Genomic DNA, 18819 nt, shown 5'->3' on the forward strand with positions numbered 1-18819 from the left:
AGAGAAAAAAAATAAGAATTAAAAATCTTGAACAAAAATTATGATTTATTAATTAAACTCTGAACCCAACGATTAGAAAAGACACTTTGAAAAAGTATGTATAAACCATTTACAGAAATTGATCATGTTCAAGTCTCTACACATATAATTGATATTATCATATAGACTATGATCTTTGATGAAAATGCAATAAAATTAAAAATTGATAACAAAGGAATACAAACATAGGTCAATGGAATAGAATACAGTGCCCAGAAATAAACTAACATAAATATTGTGATTTTTGACAAAGGAGTAAAGGCAACACAATGGAGCAAAATTAGTCTTTTCAACAAATGGTGTTAGAACAACTGGACATCCACCTGCAAAAACATGAATCTAGAAAAGACCTTACACCCTTCACAAAAATTAAAATGGATCATAGAACTAAATGTAAAGTCCAAAGCTATAAAACTCTTAGAAGATAACATAGGAGAAAGTCTAGATGACCTTGGGTATGGTGATGACTGTTGAGATACAACACCAAAGACATGATCCATCAAAGAAATCATTGATAACCTGGACTTTATTAAAATGAAAACTTCAGCTCTGAAAAAGACACTGTCAAAAGGATGAGAAGACAAGCCACAGACTGGGACTAAATATTTGCAAAAGACATACTGGTAAAGGATTGTTATCTTAAATATCTGAAGAATTCTTAAAATTCAACAACAACAACAAAAAACTAACAACTTAGTTAAATAATAGGCAAAAGACCTGAACAGACACCTCACCAAGGAAGATAAGCATATGTAAAGATGCTCTGCACTATATGTTGTTAGGGAATTGTAAATTAAAATGGCAATGAGATACCACTATACACCTACTAGCAGCTTTATTTATAATTGCCCAAATGTGGAAGGAACTGAGATGTATTTCAGTAGGTGAATGGATAAATAAACTATATTTATGGATATAGTGGATATCCAGATGATAGAATATTATACAGCACTAAAAAGAAATGAGCTATCAAGTCATAAAAAGACATGGAGGAACCTGAAATGCATATTACTAAGTGAAAGAAGCCAATCTGTAAAGGGTATATACTGTATGATTCCAATTACATGACATTCTAGAAAAGGCAAAACTATGGCAACTGTAAAAAGATCAGTGGTTGCCAGGGGTTGGGGGATAGGGAAGAATGAATAGGTGGAGCACAGAGGAATTTTAGGACAAACTATTCAGTATAATACTATAATGGTGGATACATATCATTATACATTTGTCAAAACCCACAGAATGTACACCACCAATAGTGAACCCTGATGTAAACTGTGGACTTTGGGCGATGATCTGTCAATGCAGGTTCATTGATTATAAGAAATGTAACACTCTGGTGTGGGGTGTTAATAGTGGGGGGAGGCTGTGAGTGTGTGTGGGGTCAGGGTATATGGAAACTCTGTACTTTCTGATGAATATTGCTGTGAACCTAAAATTGCTATAAAAATTAAAGCCTTTAAAAAATTTATAACAGAAAGGTAGTTAAAGAAATTCCACCCTCTATATTTGGAAGCTACTTATGGACTTAAATCTGATTATGAAAATAAATAAAATATAAAATTACTTTTAAAAGATTAATATTACATTATTTTTGAATTATATATAATAATTAAAGAAAACATCAGAAATATTAAGATTGAGAAACAGGTGTAATACAGTGCAAATAAAGGAAAGGGTAACAGTGTTCTAAAATCCTTATTTTAAGTAGAAAGACTCAAAATATGCTGTATCATTCTTGATTGAAATGATTTGAAAAATACAGATTAAATGAGGGTTTTGAAAAACTAGAAGAAATTGGCTTTAGATAGGATCAATTAATATTATAAAAATGTAAGTTCTCCCTAAATCAATCTATGAACAGTGCAATTCCGGATTATCAACAGCTTTTTCTGAAATGTGATGAAGTGACTCTAAAGATTTTCTGTAAGAAGGTACATGTCAGAATGAAAAGGAAGTTTTACAACTGAATAAATCTCAGTACCTTGCCAAATATTAAAATGTGTTATGATAATGTGATTCTGAGATACTCTGAAGGTAAATTAAAAAAATATAAAAATATATGTGATGAAGATGGCATTTCAAATCAATGAGATAAAGATGGATTATTTAGAAAAAAATAGTGTTGGGAAAATTGTGTAGTTATTTGGAAAATAATGAACCTGGCTTCACTGATATAAATTCTAGATAAGCCACAGAATTAGACATATACTTACAAATAAAAAACTAACCAACCAAATAAACTATAAAAGCAATAGTAAGAAACATGAGTTTCTATTTATTTAAAAAATATATTTGGGTAGATGTCTTCCTAATTGTGAACTGACATGAAATTCAAAACCCGTAAAGGAAATTTGGATAACAATGGCCAGTAATAAGAGCGATCAATATTTATTGAGCATTTTCAAGTGCTAGGCAATGTTTTTGGCTCTTTACATTTTCTTTTACTTATTTAATACCCTTAACCCAATGAGGTATATAGATTTTATTACTATAACTCTTTTATAGGTTTGAAAACTAAGGCAGAGGGAAGTTAAGTAACAGTAAGTAAATGGTGAAGCTGGAATTCTGAACCCAGTCAGGTTGATTTCATACCCTGAGTTCACTCTATGGCACTATACCACACAACACTGCCTTATATAACACAAAAAATGTGTACAGCAAAATTCAGTATAAAATCAAAAGGAAAATGACAAACAGGAAATTGTGAGCAACACCTAAAGACAGTCAGAAACCAATGTGCCTTACACACAATGAACACTTAAAAATAAGAAAAAGACACACCGCTTAATAGACAAATGGATACATTTCATGATGACATAATTTACACATTGGACTTCCCTGGTGGTGCAGTGGATAAGACTCCACGCTCCCAGTGTGGGGGGCCTGGGTTTGATCCCTGGTCAGGGAACTAGATCCTACATGCATGCTGCAACTAAGAGTTCACATGCCACAATTAAGGAGCCCTGGAGCTGTAACTAAGGAGCCTGCCTGCCTCAACTAAGACCCCATGCAACCAAATAAATAAATAAATATTTTTAAAAAGAGGAGATAATTTACACAATAAGGAATACAAATAAATAATAAACGTATAAAAGACCTTCGTTCCCACTAATAACTAAATTAATACAAATTAAACAGATAGCTTTTTCAACTATCATATTGTTAATAATTAAAATACCGATAATACCAATGCATCAAAAATATGGAGAAGCAATTTCTCTTTGACACATTATTAGTTGGTGGCAACTTATGTTGATACACGTTCTAAAGTGGCAGTTTAGCTATATTTATTAAAATAAAACATTTACAAAAGCAGTTTTGCATCTGGGAATTTTATTTTATAGAAATATCCTACATATATGCAAAAGTATATATATACAAGATTATTCACTACAGTATTGTTTATAATAGCAAAAAACTTGAAACCATCTAAACATTTATCAATAAAAATTAACTAAATTCAAGATAAGCCAAATAATTAATAGTAATAATTTTCAGAGGGAAAATTGAAGGAATTCTCCTTTTTTTCTTTTTATGTATTTTTATTTTAATGTTTTGCAATATTAAAGTAGTACTTTTGCAATAAGAAAAAATAAGATATTTTTTAAAAGTTATTTTTAGGGATGTCCCTGGTGGCACAGTGGTTAAAAATCTGCCTGCCAATGCAGGGGACACAGGTTGATCCCTGGTCTGGGAAAATCCCACATGCTGCAGAGCAGCTAAGCCCATGCGCCACAACTACTGAGCCCTCATGCCACAACTACTGAAACCCACATGCCTAGAACCCGTGCTCTGCAACAAGAGAAGCCACCACAATGAGAAGCCCGTGCACCACAAGGAAGAGTAGTCCCTGCTCTGCGTAACTAGAGAAAGCCCATGCAGATACGAAGACCCAACGCAGCCATAAATAAATGAATGAATGAATGTTATTTTTAGAAAAACCCTACAATTATTAAAACAAATTAGTGATACTAAATAAACACTCACAAGTGGATATAAGCCCTACATTAAAAAGATTAAATTATGGTGATGAAGAATAGTTTTAGGAATCCAAGGATGGTTTAATATTAGAAAATTTATTTGTAATTTGTCAGAGTCAAAGGAAAAGTAGATTTGACCATTTTAGTAGACATCCAAAGACTCTAGATAAATATCAATGCTGATTTTAAAATATCTTAGTAGATGCGGTATCTCACTGAAATGATTAAGATTATCTATCTGAAACCAATTGCTAACATCATATTTGACAGAATCTCTAGAATTATTTCTTTTGTAAAAAATGATATGCCAAGGATACTGAACATAACCACTACTCTGATTTGACAAGGTTCAAAAATTTGAAAAAAACAAGGATATCCCAAGGATACCTAAGGTAACCACTACTCTGATTTGACAAGGTTCTGCACATTTCAATAAGAAAATATATAAGTATTACTAGATGAAAAGAAAAATAATCTTTTTCTCAAATGATATAACTGCCTACTTGGACAACTCAAAAGAAGTAATAGAAATGAAATTACAATTAGTAAGGGTTCAATGGGTATTCATTTATAAAATAAGTATATAAAGCATCTATAGTTTTCCTACATCAGTGAAGAGCAGTTAGAAGAGGGAGATCCCATTTATCCTCATAAGTAGTTTAACAGATAGATAGAAAATGGTCTGCAAATATTTTGAAAGAAAATACTAAACTGTCTTACAAAAAAGATTCCAATAATAGTTATCAGAGTGTTAACTGTGGTTATTATTGAGTGAATAGTGGTTATTATGGTTGGATAGTGTTGAATTAAAAAACATACTATTTTAATTTTATTCTATTTTTTTAAAATATCTAATTTTACAATCTTTCTATGTTACTTCTATAATAAGAAAAATTATAAATTATTTTAAATATTTGTTGTAATCTGTGATTGCCACATTCCCTAAGAATATCACCTATAAATCGATTATTGCAACAGTGGGCCACATTTCAATTTGTCCCATTGAGACAGATATCAAAATTTGCATAACATTTTTTCTGAGCATATGCCGAAGCATTCTGTTGTTTTTTTTTAAAAAAATAATCATGGGAGGTAAATGTGGCTGCTAGTTCAGAATGAGATTCAGCATTTGTTCAGTGTACCTCAAACATTTTAACATATTGGAAATGTGCTGCTCATTTATCCCAGCATCGCAGCTACTTCTGTGAGCAATTCTTAGTGGAGCAATCTTTTGAATATTTAACCAACGGCGATAAAACAAACTGTTCCAAATTTTATTTACTTAATCTTTTAAAAAAACAAAATGAAGATTACAAGCCTTGACTCTGTACTTATGAAAGAAAAGTACATCTCCACAGTGGAGATGAATTCTTACTGTCTGAAGCTATGTTATACCTTTTAATAACGTTTTTAAGGCCGATACTAGCCCTGATGATCATATGCAAGGTAATTGTGTTATTTGCTAAGTGCTTCAAAATAAGTTTATTTTCATAAATAATACAACAGGGTTGTTGAAGAAGAACTTTATAGTACTTGACCCATTTCTTTTAAAGTAACCGATTCCCAGCACTTTCACATAAAGGGTAGCCATGGTAAGGACTATCTCTGCTACTAAGCTAAAACCCAGTTAGTTATTAAGAGTAAGTTCTGAGGTAACTTCAGTTAGACTGTTTTCTCTAAAGCTATTAACAGGTGAGAGAGACCCAGGAAAGAGTGGGGCCAGAAGGGAAGGAGAGAAAAGAATTCAGTGTGAAGGTTAAGAAAACATATGAAATATCTTCCTGAGTCAGGCAGAATGGGAATCAGATTGGGCCAAGCCAGGTAGAGTCAAGGTAGAGCCAGGCTTTAAAACTGGGGACTTGGGGTGCTCTGTTAGTTGGGGTTTGTGTGCTGCAGTAAAAGGAAGTTGCATTTGCTTGCCTTCTCTACCAAGTCATAGGGACCCCTTGTGCTGTGCCCTTGGCTATACCTCTGTGTAGAAAGAGAATAAAGGATTTGCTGGATAGCATCATTGTGCCTGGGGAGCCCGATTATTTGGGCTGTGGATGGTCAGCAGTGAGAAATGGACCACTACTTTCATGTTTTCACTGCTCTCCCTAAGGCAGTACATGGGTTCTAAAAGGACATTGCACTAAGAGTGAAGGAAGAGTCTTGTTAAAATGCTCATTCCCGGCCATCTTGTCCCTGTTTCTGATTCGGTAGGCCTGCAACAGGACACAAGCATCTGCATTTTTAATCAGATCTCTAGGTGATTCTGAGGTGGCTTAGGTGTCTCTGATAGGCGAGAAGGATGGCTGAGTGGGAACAAGTGGCAAGATGGCGTAGGAAATTGTGGGCAATTTCCTCTCCTCTCCTGGTTTTCTGCTGCATCTGATTTGCTATGATTGACCTTGCGGGTCAGGGAAGAGTGAGCAGGGCATGGGGAGGGGAGGGAGGAGGGGAGGGGATGAAGGGGTTGGGAGGGTGGGGAGAGTGAGTCCACCAAGGAACTTGCTTGAAATGTGACACAGAATCCTCTCCATGTGGGAAGCCCACCCCCTTTATACTAACTGCAGGTAATGGAGGGGAGTCAGTAGAAAAGTAGGGAACAGTTTGAGAGGGATAGTCTCTTCCAGAATCATGCCTTTTCCTTCTTAACAGTGTCTCAGAATTTGCCAGGCCTTAGGAAGAGAAAGTTGATGCAACTTTTGGGCAGATGCCTCAGTATACAGTATATAATGCTATTACCAAGTCTTGTTATGACTGTGGGTTGATTCAAGTAATCATCTCACAGAGGGAAAAATAAGCTTCTACAGAGCTAATCCTGACCCATTTGGGAATTCATAAATGAACCAGAAAATTATAACTGTGCAAGCGGGATTCCATAGAGGCCATGTTTACATATAAATTTGGCAAAGCCTGAAAAGCACAGAGAGTCTCTAGCTCTAATCAGCCCAGTTAAAAATTGTGCCTACTTAAACGCTAGCATAATAGCCCGTTTGATCTTTATTTTAAGATAACTAAAGACTTTTCAGATTCTACATAGGGCTCAGCTCTATGAATAGGTCCCTAGTGTGCAATTAGTTAATTTTTTAGTCATTAATTTGAAACCACTTATTGCAGAATTATTTGCTCTCAATTCTCCCTGCCAAGGGTACATATGCACAAAGGTACCTATTGTACTAATTCATAAATTGGCTGGAATGATGGAGGCATCTGATGGAATGGCTCCATTTTCAAATTCTGGGCTCCCAATTGGGGGATTCATTCAAAGGTGAGTTTTTCACTATCATACACATTGCAAGATTTTAAAAAGTCTGGAAGTGCAGTGCTTTTACCTGAGAGCAGGAGTGAAAAAGGACCTTAGAAGGTGCTTCTCTGGCAGAGAAGGCTGAGGAGGAAGACAGGGAGAGAAAGCTGCTACTTAGCAGAGTCAGCCTGCAAGGCATCTCTCTGCTTGGACCTGGGAAAACCTCGTCCTTACGTTCAGTGGAGTTTACGTATAGCCAAGATATTGGAATAACATCTAGGAAGAAGAACCATACATGTTAAATTATAGCTTGAGCATCATTGGTTTCATGCTCAGAAGGGGAGAAAATTTGGTGATGGAAAATTTGGTAAAGCATTAGGTTGGGCCAGATGGTGGGTAGGATATGGCAAGACCACAGCTGTAGAGGTATGCTGTAATTGTATTAATATCTGTCTTATTCTCTTTCAAATAGTTCTGGTTCATAGGTTTATTTTTGTTTGTATGTTTTAGAGGTAAAAGTTTGATTTGAATTATAACTTGAAGGAATTGCCATAGATTCTTTCCTGAGCTAGAACATCTGGAAGAAAATAGACACATCATTTAAAGATGAAAGAGATGTTGTTCTGGAGTTTGTAGCACCACAGATTGTATTTCCGAAATAACCCTAAATCCAGTGACAACAAAATACTATGTACTGTTTCCACCTCAATTCTGAGGCAGGAACAACAGGGGATATAGAAAATAATTCCCATAATTGTAATGAATATCATTGAAGCAGCCAATTTTGCAGCCAGCTTTTGAATAATACAGCTATTTTATGAAACTATAGCTACCTGTAGGATTTAACAAGATTCATATGTTTATCTGACCACAGACATATCCTCAGCAGTAACATCATCACTCACTGGGGCCTTTGTAGTGACATAAAATTAGGCGGCGACTAGTGTTTTTCATATATATTTGAAGTAATAGCGTCTGGTTTGGCTAGCTTGTTAGCTAATTGTTTGAATTGTAGGATCACAAGATTTGTGAAGCATTACAGATTTCTTTTTCTTTTATTTATTTATTTAGTTTTTGCGGTACGCGGGCCTCTCACTGCTGTGGCCTTTCCCGTTGCGGAGCACAGGCTCCGGACGCGCAGGCTCAGTGGCCATGGCTCACGGGCCCAGGCGCTCCGCGGCATGTGGGATCTTCCCGGACCGGGGCACGAACCCGTGTCCCCTGCATCAGCGGACACGGACTCTCAACCACTGCGCCACCAGGGAAGCCCTACAGATTTCTTTTTAATGAAAAAAAGTTTAACAAAGGAATGAAAGGCAAATTTGATTTCGTGAACTATAACCAAGGGACAAACCGTAGAAGTCGGACTGAATCCTCCTCAGAGCAACATTTCATTTCTTGTATTTTCATCTCCAATTAGCATTTCCCATGTTCATTTCCAGTCCTAATTTCAAAGGAAGTTTATCAACATTAAGAATTCATTTAATAATTAATTCGTATTGGTGTTAGCAGCAACGCTACAATGCATTTATTAGAGAAGTGTGTAAATGTTCCAGGTATTTTTGGCCACAGGCATTTTCATAACACTAGATATTCCTTCTGCCTCCCTTTCCTCTCTCCCCTAAGTACCGAAAGACCAAACCTAAAGGACTAAAGCTGTCCATAAGACTTGAGAGAAATCAGCATCATATCACAAAGATGCGAAAACCAGGAAAAAAAAAGAACCCCTGTCAGTATTCTACAAGCAGAATCTCTTCAACATGTTTACTGTCATGATCAGTTTTTCTCTGGCATTTGTGAATTTTGGAAAATTTTGGACGACTTTAACAAGAGGGACATTTGGTGTGGCAGAGAGAGCAATGAAGTGGGAGTCACCTTATGTGCCCCCTCCTGGGGAGGATTTGCTCTACTTTCCCAGGTGGTATGACTGGAAGGGGGCTTTTCAGGTGCTGGTAATATTCTGTTTCTTGATTTTTAGTGCTGATTACACGGTGAGTTCATTTTATGGAAATGATTTACATGCTTTTCTGTATGTGTGTGACACTTTAATAAAAAGTTTTAAAAAGTTTGGTGTCTAATATTAAGGGGAAAAATATAGCTGTAGTTTCGAAAACAGCAGCAACAACAAAATCACTCCCATCCTTTTCTCTTGCATCCTGTGCACACCTCCACAGTTGCATTTTCCACATTGTGTTCTAATTATCTGTTACATGACTGTCACCACTATCAGACTGTAAGTATCACTAGTGTGGGGAGGAAAATAGCTTTGCAGAAAATGTCTAGAGCAGTGCTTGGCACTCATTTGGACTCCCTAGATGACTGCTTAGTACATCAGTGATTTAACGAAAGGAGAAATGGCTTCTGGTTTTTATTCTGCTCCTGGGTCACTGTGTTATATTGCACAGAAAACCTCTCTAGGTCTACTTGTCATGTAGAGAAACAAGAGATTTCATTACAGAATGGCTAAGACGTTTTCCAGTTTGAAAATATTAAAAATAAAATATAAATGTACCAGAACTATTTTAGAATGTTAAATATATTCTATGGTGATTGAAATTAGTGAAGATAAGGATAACTAAAAAAAAAAACAAAATGGAAAATAAAAGATGACTTCAAAATATAACTAGGCTTCCAGTTTATGAAAATAAACATTGAGTTATTCTTCTGAGTGTCATATTTCCCAGTTTAATTCAATCTTTCATTTTCTGTAAGAGAAAAGCATTTTATCTAACTTGAATTTGTGATGATGAAGCAAAGATAAATAGTAAGGATGCAATTTCTCTCCAAAAAATGTCCTTCTAAACAGGAAGGAAAAATGGAGACTGAATGTATCCTCCCACTTGAAAACTGGACAAAATATATGAAGCAGAGGTTTTCAGACATTGTCTATCAGGCAACGCAGGACATTGATCTCTGAGGGTGGTAAACCCGACAGGGAGACCCTGGAGAAATCATATGGAGAAACCATATGATTTCTCCAGCTTAGTGCCTGGAGCGAGTTCCAGGCTGCAGTGTAGGGAGGAGGAAACCAGCGATCTCAGTGACCTTCATGATTTGAAGAGTTGGAGTTTGGAGTCTGGGGAGGCCAAAGTGGCTCCAGTTCACTGGTGAAGAGGGAGCTGGATGGATCTAGAGATTGGTCCTCCTTAGATCTTCATCTGACTACTGCTACATGCGTGTGGGAAACTACCCAAGTCTGGGGAAGGAACCAACAAAAAGGAGCAGAGGGAACATTTCATGGAGCTCATACAGAGCTGGGAATAGTTATGTTCCTACCACCTAAGAGTGGAAAATGTCATAATTCACAGGACATCTGAGAAATAAAAAGAGTATTCAGACGGGTATTGCCTCAGTGGTGGGACAAATGTAGACCTAAACAAGAGCTACTGAATTCTACCTAACAAATCTTAACAGCAAGCCTCCAAAAAAAAATCAAACTCTTTCCAAATGATATGACTGCATCCCAGAATAAGGCTTGAAAATATGGGAATACAAAAATATCCAGCACTCAACATAGAAAAATTCACTGTGTCTGGCATCCAATAAATATTACCACGCATACAGAAAAACAGGAAAATGTGATCCATATAAGGAGAAAAAGCAGATAATAGAAACATGCCCATATGTGACACAGATGATAGAATGAATAACAAAGATGTTGAAATGATTGCTATAAATGTATTTCATATTTTCAAGAACGAGGAAATATTGTATATGTTAAGTAGACATATAGACGATAAAAGAACCATATAAAATCTCTAGAGATGAAAAGTGGAATGTGTAAGATGAAAAATATGATGGATAGGATAAACAACAGATTGGATATTGAAGAAGGTAAAGATTAGTGAACTTGAAGATTTATCAATGGAAGCTATCCAATATGAAACACAGAAAAAACAAAAAGACCTGAAATAAATGAAGAGAGCATCAATGAGTCATGGGACTACTTAAAGCAGCCTAATATATGTGCAGGTGGAACCCCTGAGAGAGGAGAGAGTGGTGTTTGATAAGGAGATTACTATGAATATGAATCATCGACCTAAACAGCCACCTCTACAGAATCTCAGTGCTCTTTCTTCCAGACAAGGGAAGAATGACCTTCTGACCACCCTCATCTTCCCCCAGAATCGTTCAAAAATCATCGGGGCTACTACTTACACCAAAGACTCAGGGTGCGAGAGCCCAGGAGGCAGAGTGGTTTCAAAGGGTGGAGCTGCCACTCCAGTCCAGACTGACCAAGATCCCTCCACCTAGTGCCTCAGAAGTGGGGCTGCTGCAGAGAGCTGTGGCATTGGTGGCCCTGGAAGAGAGCTGTGACGTGGGTAGGACCACTGCAGACAGCTGTCATGGGCAGCATCTTGCCAAGCTGTGGGGATGACAGTGCCATTCCAGTGGGTCTAGAAGGGAGAGTATCAAGTCAAAGAGAATTATTCTCCAGCCTAATGGAATGGTCTAATGGAATTCGCCCTGTTAAGTTTTAGACTTTAGGATCTGGCATTCCTTTCTTCTTTCCTGTTTCTCCCTTTTGGGATGGGAATGTTTATCCTACGTCTGTCCCACCACTGTATTTTGGAAGCACATACATAGTTAGGTTTCAAAGTTTCACAGCTGGAGAGGAATTGTACCTTAGGACAAATCAAACCTCGAGTCTTGCCCGTATCTGATTTAGATGATATTTATTTATTTTTAAATTTTTATTTCTTTATTTATTTTTGGCTGTGTTGGGTCTTCGTTGCTGTGCGCCGGCTTTCTCTGGTTGTGGCGAGCGAGGGCTACTCTTCATTGTGGTGTACGGGCTTCTCATTGCGGTGGCTTCTCTTGTTGCAGAGCACGGGCTCTAGGCTTGTGGGCTTCAGTAGTTGTGGCTCGTGGGCTCTAGGGCTCAGGCTCAGTAGTTGTGGCGCATGGGCTTAGTTGCTCTGTGGCTTGTGGTATCTTCCCGGACCTGGGCTTGAACTCGTGTCTCCTGCATTGGCAGGTGGATTCTTAACCACTGCTCCACCAGGGAAGTCCCCTGATTTAGATGATATTTAGATGAGACTTTGGACTTTAGACTTAGAGTTGATGCTGGGACAAGTTAAGACTTTTGAGGTTGTTGGGGTGAAATAAATGTATTTTGCATGTGAGGAGGACATAAATTCTGGGGGGCCAAGGCTGGAATGCTATGGACTGAATATATGTGTCCCCCCAGATTCCTATGTTAAAGCTTACTCCCCAGTGTGATGGTATTAGGAGGTGGGGGCTTTGGGAGGTTATTAGGTCATGAGGGTAGAGCTTTCACGAAGGAAATTAGTGGCCTTATAAAGAGACCCCAGAGAGCTTTCTCATCCCTCCTGCCATGTGAGGACACAGCAAGAAGACAGCTGTCTATACCAGGAAGTGTGTTTTTAGCATACACTGAATCTGCCATCATCCTGATCTTAGACTTTCCAGCCTTCAGAACTGTGGGACAAAAATATTTGTTGTTTAAGCCACCCAGTCTATGGTATTTATTTTTATTTTTATATAAGCCTCAACGGCTGAAGACATCATCCCTTGAACACGGGAAATGAGTCTCCTTCCCATCCTCTGACCTTCTTCCCTCTTCTCCTCCCCCACTGTCTCTACTCTGTATGGTGATAGTCATTTCCCTGTAGTTGTACTGGCTGGGAGTGGAAAGTATAATTATACTGCTTTTAGCTACCAACCAAGAGGAAAAGACAAAAAATACCCTATCAATTGGAACTAAGACAATGTTTTTCCTGTGTTTTATAAATGTGTTCTTAAGATACAATTTTTTTTATATATATATAAATTTATTTATTATTTATTTATTTTTGGCTGCATTGGGTCTTTGCTGCTGTACACAGGCTTTCTCTAGTTGTGACAAACGGCGGCTGCTCTTCGTTGAGGTGCGCGGGCTTCTCATTGCGGTGGCTTCTCTTGTTGCGGAGCACGGGCTCTAGGCGCACAGGCTTCAGTAGTTGTGGCACATGGGCTCAGTAGTTGTGGCTTGTGGGCTCTAGAGTGCAGGCTCAGTAGTTGTGGTGCACGGGCTTAGTTGCTCCATGGCATGTGGGATCTTCCTGGACCAGGGCTCGAACCCATGTCCCCTGCAGGTGGATTGGCAGGTGGATTCTTAACCACTGCGCCACCAGGGAAGTCCCATAAATATGTTCTTAATCCTGTTTCAGTATTAGAAAAACTATGCTTCAGCATCTGTCAGATGTTATCTTATGTGGGGTGGTGTGGTTTCACCCAGTATTCTGGATTTATTACCTTCCAGGCCCATAATGGGCTGTACCTCTTGGGCACATTGTGGGTAGGTGGGATCATGTGGTCAATCCTGGTTAGGGTTAGGTGAGAATGAACTGTGCCACTTCTGGGCTGGAACACTGAGCCGATGATGTGAGTTAATTGGATTTTAGGGATGGTGGCTGCTTTATCTGACGGAGTTCCTGAGTGATGATGAGTAACGCCTCCATGCCTAACTGTGGTTAGACATATAGTATGAGTCAGAAATTGACCTTTGTTTATTTTAAGCCACTAAATCTTCCTTCCACAAAAAAAGGGTGTTTGTAGGACCGTTATGTTTCGATAAAATATTTTTTTAATGTGAATATTTTAATAACTAAAAATGGTAGAGAAAATTTATAGCTTTAATTAAATATTTTTAAAAGATGCAGTAGAGTCGTAATACAGAAAACACATTGGCTTTAGGGTCAGACAAGGGTCAAGTCAGTTTTGCCGCCTTAAGTTCAAGGCGGATAGTTCTCTGAGCTCCTCAGATGAAGAGGATATACCTATGTCTGAATTGCTGTGATTTTTAAGCAAGACCATATATAAATTACCTGGCACAAGAAACAGAGTAACTATCATTTATTTAGTACTTAATGCATACCAGGCACTGGTCTAAACTTTATACCTAGTGCTATGGACTGACTTGCATTACTTCAAAATTCATATGTTGAAGCCCTAACCTGCAATGTGACTGTATTTGGAGATGGGGTCTTTAGGACCCATCAGGGTTAGAAGAGGTCATGAGGGTGGGGCCCTCATGATGGGATTAGGAGCTTTATTAGAAGAGGAAGAGAGGTAGATTTTTGTCTCCACCATGTGAGAACTTAGTGAAAAGGAAGGTATCTGAAGCCAGGAAGAGGGCTGTCACCAGTAACTAAACCCTACTGGAACCTTGAGCTTGGACTTTCTTGACTCCCGAACTATGAGAAAATAGTTTAAATTGTTTGAATCACCCAGTCTATGGTGTTTTGTTATAGTGGCTCAAACAGACTAATACACATATTAATTCATTTAATCATCACAATAGCTCTCTGAAGTAAGTCCCATTATTATTCACTTTCTACAGATAAAAAAAAAACAAACTGAGACACAAAGAAGAAAGTGACTTGGCCAGAGTTGCACAGTAATTCCAACCCATGCAGTCAGACTCCAAACCCATGCTCTTAGCCACTGTGCAATGTACGAGAACACAAGTGTAAACTCTCAAAGATAAGCTGTCTGTTAGTGCTGACAAGCTTACTCTCCAGGAGGAGCAATGGCAGATCAATGAGGGGCCCTCATGTTTCATGTTGTGGCCCCTCAGGGGTACAGGGTATAGTGTAGCTGGTGTAGTCATGTTGCTCGCTTATAATTACAAGATGGGAAACACTAATAGCTGTGTTGTTTCTGAGCCCAGAGGAGAGGCCTCCATTTGGGGGTGTGGGTTTGGGGGACAGATAGACAAAACACTCAATTTGGCTCCTTAACAATGAGAGGGACCTGAAGAGTCCAAACATGCGTTCCTTGTACCCCAATGTGTGTCGCTGCTGAGCACCCTGAAGCAATGGTGCTCATGACCTTGAAGTCAAAGTTCCCAGGGAGGCACATTTCTGTACGGAGGGGACCCAAGCCTCTTGGGTAATTGTGCATCCAGTGGTTCCTCTATTGTGTCTCTAAATGCAAAGTTGGTCTTTGTGTAGACACGATGCTAATGTCATTTTCTTTCCCCTGCATACAGAGGACCAGATGGGTTTGTGGTGACTTCAGGACAAGGCTTCAGTGGGAGATTATACCAATCGCCGACTCATAGGCCTGTGAGCTTGAATTCTATGTAGGTAAGTCTACAGTGTCTTTCGTAAACACTAAATTAAATGCAAACATATTTTTATATTGTCATCACTTTGAAGAGATTTATCTTTCAAAGCAAAGAATTATCTCTGACTCCTAAACTCAATTCAGGCTTCACTTAAAGAGTCACTCAATCTAATCCTCAGAAATCAGCCACAGGGCTCCCAAATATTTCAGTCTTTTTAATGACGCTTGCTTTAAATTCAAATCCTATTTCTCAATATCTCTTTGAAATAGTTGAGAAGCCCTGTCATTTTTCAATTATTCCTGGGATGTTAAGAGGATTTTGAAGTTATCTATTAATGAACCCTGTTCCCTCTTGTCCCACCCCACAGCAGCTCTCCACTGCAGGGAGGAGAGTGAAAACTTACATGACCCTGGATCTGGGGAAGGAGGGTGGACTGAGCAAGGTTGCGGTGCTATTGGAGATTGAAATAAAGGGTGTTTTGGTCACAAGCATGCTACTCACAGTTTAGTTCCCTAAGGATAGACGTTTGACGTTTGAATTTGGAACAAATATAAGAAAATGGGCAAGAGACCCCCATTTACTGAGACTCACAACATACAAGGTGTCAGGCTAGGTGCACTGCAGTGTATCATTAAATCTTTATAATAATCCCATGAGTAAGTGCTATGATTACTCACCATTAAAAGGTGAGTAAATGGAGGCTTAGAACTTGCTAACTTAGAAGGGGTGAGGTTGCCAAGCTAGTGGCATAGCCAGGATTTGAAACCAAGTATGTCTGAGCCCAGCAACTTAGTTTTTAGCCTCATGCAATGCTCTGTTTATTCAACATTGATTATTGAGGGTAATCAAAGAGAGGCGTCAGAAGAAAGCATTTTCTCACTTCTGTACACAAAAGATAACAAGATCCTCAGCTTTCAACATTGATTCAGCAAACATTTCCTAAGGCCCTGTGGTATGTGGGGTGCTCTCATAGGGGTGGTGTACCAGAGGCATCATGTCGTGGACGCGTGCTGGGGCACTGGCATTTTCAGACATGGACTCTAGTAGAACAGAACCTTCTCTCTTCCCACTTATGACAGGATTCAGAATATAAACAAAGAGCTCCCTCATCTTATGGGGACTGAAGTGCTGAGACAGTAATTTAAAGTTCTAAATAGTTTTGCAGAATCTCCTAAAGATTCCCTGGGGATATTTCAAAATTCAATTCAGTTAAGTGTTTAGTAAGTGCTGATGATATGCCAAGCCCAGGATTTGTACTAAGGAGACAGAGATGAGTAAGACATCTTCCCTGTCCGTGAGGAACTCTCAGTCTAATGGGGGCTGTTTGTTCCAGATGCAAATACAGAGATTCTGTTACAGAAATTGATAAATGGGTGAATGCCTTTACCTCGAGTAGGTTTTGAAAGGCATTACATAAATGTCCGCAGTAAAATACCGTAGGAGAAAAAAAATTTAATGTAATGAATAAAAGGGGAAAGAAAAAGGTTAGGGTTAAGCCTAAATTAAGTCCAGGAAATTATTAGTACATGAGGCATAGCCCAGTGTTCTGCCCAGTATTTTGTAGTCAGCTGGTTTTAAGCTTCCTAGCTGTGAAAGCAAAAAGGGAAACATAATCAGTCATAAAGCTCACAACAGCCAGAGAAACATACCTGTTGCTTAAGAGAAGCATGTTTTCCCTGGCATCAGACCTGAGAAAAAATTTTCCTCTGAGTCTTCCTAAAAGAGACGCATATGAAATAGTGACCCATATTCTCAAATACCACAGCACATTCCAATAATAAACACAGGAGGTATTTCCAAGTGATGGCTTATCAGCACACCAGCTAAGTTAATAGTGCCAAAGAGAAAGTCTGAAAATAAACATCTCTAAGGGTCACCAAGTCCAGGGGCCAAGGTGACTATTGTTCTGGCTCAACCTGGGGGCTAGAAATTCACCTTTGGTCTGGGAGACATATTCTGAGATGATCTCAGTTCCAAATTTGTAAGCTCCTTGGGGGGAGAGGAGTTAGCTGCTTTACCTTTTTTATACCAGGTATACTCAACCTCGAGCAGCTTGGTCACCTGCTCGTCGTTTTTTTTTTTTGTGGTTATCACATGCTTTGGAGTGAAACAGACTGGAATTGTCTTTGCTCCCTTACTTTCGTTGTTTCATGGTGGACAATTTGCTTACCCTCCCTAAGCTTCAGTTTTTCTCTTCTGTGAGTTGGGAGAGGAATACCTGCTTCTCAGGTTTATTGAAAGAAACAGGTGAGGTGGTGTATAATCACAAAGCTCTGTGCTCAGCGGAGAGCAAACACTCAACAGTAGCTATCAAGGAGACAAAACTCCTGAAAATGTGGGTAATAATGTCACTTGTCTTCTTCAGATTGCAGGGGCATGACCTTTTTTCCTTTATGACTTTAGTGTCATCAAACAACTTTTATTACATTAGTATATTTTGTTAGATTTTGTTCCAACTAAAGATTCAGTATAGCATTTCTAATGCTTTGTTTAACTTTGTATAATTTTTAATATAATCCTAAAGCTTTTTTGCTAAGAGCCAAGAAAAGTACTTGTTTTATCTCAGGTTTATGAAAGAAAATGCGAAATAAAATGAAACAGAGCAAAGGCATTTCAGACCAAAAGTAGCTTCACCAGGCTTTCCCAAGACCCTACATTAGCATCTGATAGAAAACAACATCCATAGCTTAAAGAAATGCACTGGAGACCTGTGAGGCTGTAGATCTAATTTTAATTAAAATTAAGATTTTCCGAAGGAGTGATTTCATTAATGCCCTTACTTAATAGACAAGTCCCAATCTGCATATCTGGACAATGCATATTCAAAGCAGGTGATGAAGGCTTGCAATATAAAGGCTCAGAAAGCAAATTGTTGGCTGACCTTGCTGACCTTGGACTGTATGGGCAGGCATGTGTCAAGTCCACATATCTGTGTCTCTTACCAAAAAACCTGTACCTCTTTAAATGCTCATAGGTATAAAGGCATGGTTGCTCTGTTTTTCTTACCTTGGTTCTTTCTTTCCTCTCCCAGAGTGGCTGTCTTGCATAGCCTTCCTCAGACTAGGTGGCCCAGGGGCCAGCTAAGCCTCTGACCCCCCTCTCAGTCAGTTCTCAGGGGACAAATCCCAGTAGACACTCAGGGAGATGTGGGCCATTGTTATATGGCTTCTGTTGAGCTTCCCTGGAAACAGGAACAATTTGAATTTCAACAACTATTTGTTGGCAATCAGAGCCCTGTGAACTTGAGCCTGTAGCTATGATTTGAATGTCTCCAGGAGGGCATGTGGCATGGCATAAGGTCACACTGTCCCAGTCCTATTTCATATTTTGATTTGGATGGTGGACCAGACAACATCTCATTAAGTGTGCAAACTAGATCATGTTAAGTAAGTGGCTTGAGTACCTGGCAGAGAAAGATTGGATTTCCAAGTAACCTTAGAGCATGAGTCAGACATAAACAGAGGAAGGTTAGGGGTGATTTTATATATGTATACATC

At 38.6% G+C, this 18819-nt stretch overlaps 1 long non-coding RNA gene across 1 annotated transcript; it reads right to left on the bottom strand.

Moving 5' to 3' along the window:
• Positions 1–13072: 13072 nt before the first annotated feature.
• Positions 13073–18462, bottom strand: LOC137220701 (uncharacterized). The gene is made up of 3 exons (XR_010941750.1): positions 18329–18462; positions 16972–17038; positions 13073–13340 (listed from the first exon to the last, which is right to left on the bottom strand). It is a non-coding gene; the product is annotated as an uncharacterized lncRNA (long non-coding RNA).
• Between the last annotated feature and the right edge of the window lie 357 nt (positions 18463–18819).

This window comes from Pseudorca crassidens, chromosome 3, assembly GCF_039906515.1.
Source record: "Pseudorca crassidens isolate mPseCra1 chromosome 3, mPseCra1.hap1, whole genome shotgun sequence".
NCBI classification, from domain to species: domain Eukaryota; kingdom Metazoa; phylum Chordata; class Mammalia; order Artiodactyla; family Delphinidae; genus Pseudorca; species Pseudorca crassidens.